This window comes from Dasypus novemcinctus, chromosome 16, assembly GCF_030445035.2.
Source record: "Dasypus novemcinctus isolate mDasNov1 chromosome 16, mDasNov1.1.hap2, whole genome shotgun sequence".
Taxonomy (NCBI): Eukaryota; Metazoa; Chordata; class Mammalia; order Cingulata; family Dasypodidae; genus Dasypus; species Dasypus novemcinctus.
Window position 1 is genome coordinate 15,305,395 of NC_080688.1, and position 7,806 is coordinate 15,313,200.

The window sequence follows — 7,806 nt, forward strand, 5'->3', positions numbered from 1 at the left end:
GATCTGATTTACTTTGTCCAAGAGCCTGTAAATAAGCCAGTGGTTTCTCAAATAAGTTATCAATTGAATAATCCCCTTGTATTTTATTAATTTCCCATGTTTATATTTTTGGATATCAATTTTTAAATATCATCACACCTGTGTAATGTCAGTTTTTAAATTGTCATGGGCTATGTGAGAGAGAGAACAAGAGAACGGTTTTTCTCCTTGTTTGCCTGGAAGCTCTCTGTGGACCACAGGATGAGCTCGGTGGCTCTGGGGCACATTCAGATGAATGCAGTTGCGTGTCCACCAGGACCCACATGCAGACACATGAGCAAATCCAGGAAGGGGTAAATAGAAGACACCCACAGCAACAGCCACAGCCACATCCACACTGGAAGCAGACACCACATGGCCTTGCCAAGATGTGCCTGTTCTCCTTGAACATACAGTGCATAAATACCCCAGTGACATGCCAACTCCCCTCCCCTTTCCAGCATGCAACAGGGGAAGCACAGCCCACCCCTTCTCACCTATCACCTCCTCTCCCCACCACTCAACCCGTGCCAGATGGCTGCTGAGCAAGAGCTGGAGGCATTCAGGAACCGGGTCCCAGAGGAGGGAGCCCTAAAGCCTGGTCAGGATGGGTGGGCCAAGAGGGGTCAAGTGGGAAAGCCCTCTCAGAAATGGGAAGGTCCCAGATGGGCAGAAAGCCCCCCACCTCAGCCCCCTCTTTGGTGAAGGCCCTGCAAAGAAAACCTGCTCTTCCCACTTGAATTCAATACTCTTTAGGGCTCTCCATTCAATACATGTTTTCTTATATATACAGATATAAATATTAGTGTTAACTTGTACATTTTTATCTTTTATATATTTAACGTAGTTTTTTCTTTTTTTGTTTTTTGTTTTTTCTTTTATTTGAATGTCTTTTTTAAAAAAATACATAGATCACACAAAATGTTACATTAAAATATATAAGAGGCTTCCATATACCACACTCCCCACACCCCTCACTCCTCTCACATCGACATCCTCTTTCATCATTGTGGCACATCCATTGCATTTAGTGACTTGAGCCATGGAATAGATGCCATGGAAGAGAGCCAGAACCCACAGTTCTTGGTTCTGGGGCAAGTAAGCACCAAGACAAGGCTTGGGCATTCGCAAGAAAACTGACTGCTTCCTTGAAAGCTGACACGCAAACTCTGGAATGTGCTTTGCCTCCTAAGTTGGACATTAAGCAATCCTCAGGGTTGTTATAAAATGGGCAGGATGCATGAGGGCTTTGCAGTCCCACTCTGAGGATGATTGTTCACACGGGATAACCCCAGGGTCGAACTTGGTGGCTCTCAGGTGTTGTCGGCCTCATCTGAGAGTAGGACAGACACTGGCCATAGCCCAGGGGCTGTCCCTGAGGAAGCAGGCTGGACAAGTGCCCCAGGTATTGATTCCAACCGGGGTTCTGGTACCAGCTGCTGATTGGCCAGATGTTGGTGTGTCCCCCAGTTTGCTGAGTTTGTAAATACATGTATCATTGCCTAAATTTCTATGAACTATAATGTCCTGCATCTGTCCCTGCAATATCATTCAGGACAACACCAAGTCCTGAAAATGCCCCCACACCTCACCTCTTCATCCCTCTCCCAGCTTCCAGCAGCTCCTGTGTCTACTGTCTCCACATCAATGATACAATTTCTTTTATTGCTAGATTCACAGTAGTTCTATAGTAGAATGTCAGTAAGTCCACTGTAATCCACATTTTATTCCTTCATCCTGTGGACCCTGGGATGGTGATGTCCACTCCACCGCTAAATTGAAAGGGGGTTTAGATCCCACATGGAGGGTGGGGATGATATATATGGGAAACTCATATTTTTTTAATGGAAATAATTGTAATTTTTATTTTGCCATTTTAACCAAATATTTTGTACCTTCTTTATTTATATAATTTTTTGTCTTTATTTTTTTAATGTTATATTCAAAAAATATGAGGTCCCCATAACCCCCCACCCCCCTCACCCCACTCCTTCCATATCAACAGCCTCTTTCATCATCATGGGACATTCATTGCATTTGGTGAATACATTTTTGAGCACTGCTCCACTGCGTGGATAACAGTTTGCCTTATAGTTTACACTTTCCCCCAGTCTACCCAGTGGGCCATGACAGGACATAAAGTGTCCAGCAACTGTCCCTGCAGTACCACCCAGGACAACTCTAAGTCCTGAAAATGCCCCTGCATCATATCTCTTCTTCCTTCTCCCTGCCCTCAGCAGCTTCTGTGGCCACTTTCTTCACATCTTTGCTACATTTTCTTCCATTACTCATCACAATAGTTCCAGAATAGAATATCATTAAGTCCACTCTAATCCATACTCTATTCCTCCATCCTGTGGACCCTGGATGGTTATGTCCACTCCACCTCTATATCAAAATGGGGCTTATATTCCACATGGATGATGGGTGCAATTCTCCTGCTTGCAGTTGTAGGCACTCTTGGCTTCTTCACCTTTCTTCACCTTTCTGTTACCTGGCTGAGGTAAATCCAAGAAACCAGAGGGTAGGAGTTGCAAGTCTGTTGATGCTCAGGGCCTGGCTATCACATGGACAGTCCAGAGATTCAGGTCCCCTGACTATACACTGAACCCCAGCACCAACCACAAGTCCAGTAAAAGTAACAGGAGAGACTTATGAACAAAGATCACATCTCAGTACAACTCCATCACACTCAGGAACACAAACTCCAAAGTAGGGCCAACTGACATGGCACTGAACTCCATCTGACATGAACATAGAACCTGTGGATTTCTGTAGCCCTCAGAAGTACCAATACCTGGGCTTGTGTCTACTTTGGCTGTCTTTGGGACCCTGCTGAGGCATGCGTAAGGGTGTCCCCACTGATGACCACCTGATTCTTTGTTGGAGACTCATAGCCATATAAACTCATTTGTCCTTTCCATTTCCCCTTTTATTCAGGGTCAAAAAGCATTTTTGTTGCCAGACATTACATGTAGGCTGAGATATTCTGTTGGTCTTGGGTGACCCTTTTATTCAAGTTTGCTTTCTAATTACACCATCAGCTGGTACTTGGTAGTAATCCCTCGGTGCCAGGGAGGCTCATCCCCAGGAGTCATGTCCCACAGTGGGGGGAAGGTAATGCATTCACATGCTGAGCTTGGCTTAGAGAGTGGCCACATGTGAGCAACATGGAGGCTCTCAGGAGGGAATGCTTACACACCCTGCAGCTCTAGGCCCAGTTCATATTTCAGATGCACAGGCTCATAAGCATAGTCATCAATATCAAGGGCTCATTGTTGGACTATCCTTCTTTATTGGTCTTTATTGCTGTTCCATTGGAGAATGTGATAGAGCTCCGCTGATAGGAACTCAGCACTCCCTCGGTTGTCATTTTTAACTGTTACCACTATGAAAATATCCAAACATTTTTAGTTACCCTGTATCCATGCCCTGGAGAACTCCCTCCCAATCATGTGCCCCCTGTCAATAACATCCAACACCAGTATTCCTCCACTACCATAGTTGAAACACTCTGTGGTCCAAAACTTCTTCAACATTGAAGCCTAATATATTGCCAGTTCCCATTAATAGTAAAATGGAATACATTGATAGATTTAATGGTTAGATATAGAATACATACAAATTTAGAAAAATTAAAGTAAAAATAAATTGGGGTATCAAAAAATTAAAAAAACAAAAAAGCTTTTTTTTTGATGTTTTGCCTTTTATCACTGCAATAAGTGTTGTCCTGTATGTCCAGTAGCAAGGGAATTTCCTCCATTTCTTCCTCAGTGTCTACATCCTTTCTTTTTCTTTTTTTTCAATTATTAAGTTTGTATTCACAAAATTTTAGATCACAGCAATTCATATACAAAATATACGGTACTCCCACATATCCAATATCAAACAATTTGTTCCTTCCCCAATAATGATCTTTTTACGTGTTTATATTATATTTGCTGCAAATGAGTACAGATAATGAAACAATAGCTTTCAAACATGGTTACACTTGGATTTACATCATGGTTTATATTTTAGACTATACAATTTTCTACGTTTTTAGTTATCTTGTGTTGTACACTATGGTTTGCATTTTAGCCTATAGACTTTTATACATTTTTGGTGTGATTTAAAATGTCCTATATCCATCATTGCATGATCTTGTGGAACACTTCCATTGCCCCACAGTTACACTGATTCCATCTATTCAATACCTCTTTCCCCCTCCCCTCAGGGCCCACAGTGACAATCAATCTTCATTGCTTGAAGGACCATATTCAGAGATACTTGCAACAATATTGAGGGCTTGACATGCTCGTCTGCCCTAACTCACTGGGAGCACCAATTCTCTCGAGAGATACAATTCCCTCTATTTGAGAATATCAGTCCTCCCCAGGATGTGGGTATACCTTCGCTCTCATTGTATGGGACTCCATCCAATGATGTATATCCCTCTATGACAAAATGAGCACCCGCACACTCCCTACAAGCCTGCCCTGTGTCAGATTCTCCCCTTTAAGCATCTTAAACAGGTGACCTGCCTTATTATATTTTTGAAAAAGTTTTCTCAACAGTATAACTTAAACCACATACCTAATAATCTCCTATGTTCAAATGTTCACCCTACCCTCACACTAATTTCTTGGGCCTTCTTACTATAATCCCATCCCTAGCCCCTCTCAAGCCTGCAAAGCCCTACCCAAAGCTATCTCTATGCCCCCATCTTATCCCTTCCCTGAACAAATACTTACCTTCAGCTTATCATAGATTTCACCCAGGTAGGTGTCAGCTTGAAACCTTCCTCTACCCCCCAAATTCCTTTAAGCCTATCATCCAGTCTTTAGCTCTCTAAGACAGCTTCGTTTACTTATTTCATATCAGGGAGGTCATGTAGTATTTAACCTTCAATGCCTGAGTTGCTTCACTCAACATAAGGTTCTCAAGATTCATCCATGTTATCACATGTGTTTCTACTGTATTCATTCTTATAGCTGAGTAGTATTCCATTGCATGTGCATAACAAACTGTATGTATACATTCTTCTGTTGATGGGCATTTGGGTTGATTCCAACTTTTGGCAATAGTGAATAGTGCTGCTATGAACAGTGGTGTGCATATATCGGTTTGTGTCCTTGTTCTCAGTTCTATTGGGTATATACCAAGCAGTGGAATTATTGGGTCATATGGCAAATCTATAGCTAGTTTTTTGAGAAACCGCCAAACTGTTCTCCAGAATGGCTGGATCCTCCTGCATTCCCACCAGCAGTGGATGAGTGTTCCCATTCCTTCACATCCTCTCCAGCACTTGTAGACTTCTGTCTTTATCTTAGCTGCCAACCTTATGGGAGTAAGATGGTATCTCATTGTAGTTTTGATTTCCATTTCCCTAAGAGCTAGTGATTTTGAGCATTTATTTCATGTTTTTTAGCCATTTGCATGTCTTCTTTGGAGAAGTGTCTGTTCAAATCTTTTTCCCATCTTTTAAATGGGTTGTTTGTATTTTTATTTTCGAGATAGAAATTCCTTATATATGCAGGATATGTCTACTTTCAGGTATATGGTTACCAAATATTTTCTTCCATTGTGTAGGCTCTCTTTTCACTTTCTTCATAAAATCCTTTGAGGTGCAGAAGGTTTTACTTTTGAGGAAGTCCCATTTATCTATTTGTTCTTTTGCTGCTTGTGCTTTGAGTGTGAAGTTCATGAAGCCATTCCTATTACAAGGTCCAGTAGATGGTTCCCTACATTGCTTTCCAAAGTCTTTATCATCTTGGCTCTTATATTTAGGTCTTTGATGCATCTTGAGTTGATTTTTGTATCCGGTGTGAGTTGGTAATCCTCTTTCTTTTTTTTTACATAGGGATATCCAGTTCTGCAGGCACCATTTGTTGAAGAGGCCATTCTCTCCCAGTTGGGTGGGTTTGGTGGCCTTGTCAAATATTATGTTACTGTATATATGAGGATCTATATCAGAACTCTCAATTCAGTTGCATTGGTCAATCTGTCTATCCTTGTGCCAATACCACACCATTTTCACTGCTGTAGCTTTGTAGTATGTTTTGAAGTCAGATAGTGTGATTCCTCCAATTTCATTTCTCTTTTTCAACATGTCTTTGGCTATTTGGGCCTCTTTTCTTTCCAAACAAATTTCATAGCTAGTTTTTCTAGTTCATTAAAGAATGTTGTGTTCATTTTTAATGGGATTGCATTGAATGGGTAAATCAGGTTTGGTAGGATAGACCTTAATAATATTTAGTCTTCCTATGCTTGAACAGGGAATATTCTTCCACTTATTTAGGTTTTCTTTGATTTCATTGAACAGTGTTGTGTAGTTTTCTGTGTATAAACCTTTTACATCTTTAGTTAAATTTATTCCTAGGTATTTGAATTTTTATTGACTATTGTAAATGGTATTTGTTTCTTGATTTCCTTCTGAGCTTGATCATTATTGGTGTATAGAAGTGCTACTGATTTTTGCACATTAATGTTATAACCTGTGACTTTACTGAACTCATTTATGAGTTCTAGAAGCTTTCTTGTAGACTTCTCAGGATTTTCTATGTATAGGATCATGTCATCTGCAAATAATGAAATTTTTTTTTTTTTGTCTGTAGTGCCACTTTATTGCCAATAGCCAACACTACCCAGAGCCAGAGGAGAATAAATTAGAACTATGGTGGCATCTGACAGGTACTGCCAAACTGCAGAGGGGCCTGGGCTTCTGTGGGCACTGCTTCTGGGAAGGCAGCATAAGGTGGCTGTGGAAATGTCCATGGGAGGAGCTCTCTCCTGTTCCCAAGACCACAGAAGCTTCTATTCCCCCCTTGTACCCCAAGGGGCAAAGTGGAAGCCAGGGTCTCTCGCTTCCAGGAGCTCAGTGAGGGAGAAGAGGCCAAGGAGGAGCCCCCAGCAAGACCAAATGGGAGACCAAGGCTTGGTCCCCAGAACAGAGCAGCAATCCAGGGTCGCGTGCAGTCACAGGATGACGCAGGGGGGACGGCTGTTGGTGATCTTTTCTAGGGGTTCGCCGTTACTGGCTCTTCGGATGGCCTCAATGAGATCTTTCTCATAAGGAAAGCCCCCATTCTCTAGCTTGGAGAACACCAGCTGTCCATTGATCTCGATCTCAAAGGCTCCTGTGCCCCCCAGGCGCGACTCGATCTCGATGCCAGGATACTGCTCCTTCACGGCGCTCGCCAGCTCCAGGTAGGTCGCCTCGAAGCCGCAGGGTTCACAGTACTCCACCACGATGCAGACCCCACTGCCTGGTTCCCCCTCCCCGGGAGGAGACGCCACGGACGTCGGCCCCGGCTCCCCACTCATAGCTGCCGGCTCAATAATGAAATTTTGACTTCTTCCTTTCCAGTTTGGATGCCTTTTATGTCTGGTTCTTTCCTCAGTGCTTGAGGAAGTACTTCTAAGACAATGTTAAATAGAAGGGGTGATAGTGGGCTTCCTTCTCTTGTTCCTGATCTTAGAGGGAAAAATTTTAGGATTTCACCATTGTAAATGATGTTAGCTGTGGGTTTTTTAGATATACTCTTTATCATGTTCAGAACATTTCCTTCTCTTCCAATCTTTTGCACTGTTTTTATCAAGAAAGTGTGCTGTACATAGGAGGTCCACAGTTCAAACCCTGGGCCTCCTTGACTCACATGCAGCTGGCCCACGCGCAATGCTGATGAGCACAGGTGTGCTGTGCCACGCAGGGGTGTCCCCCGCATAGGGGAGCCCCACGCACAAGGAGTGTCCCCCGTAAGGAGAGCCGCCCAGCATGAAAGAAAGTGCAGCCTGCCCAGGAATGGT

The 7,806-nt window shown here is 42.8% G+C and overlaps 1 pseudogene; it reads right to left on the reverse strand.

The window, feature by feature from the left end:
* Positions 1-6,593: 6,593 nt before the first annotated feature.
* On the reverse strand, positions 6,594-7,329 carry LOC131273624 (migration and invasion enhancer 1 pseudogene; annotated as a pseudogene).
* Positions 7,330-7,806: the final 477 nt, after the last annotated feature.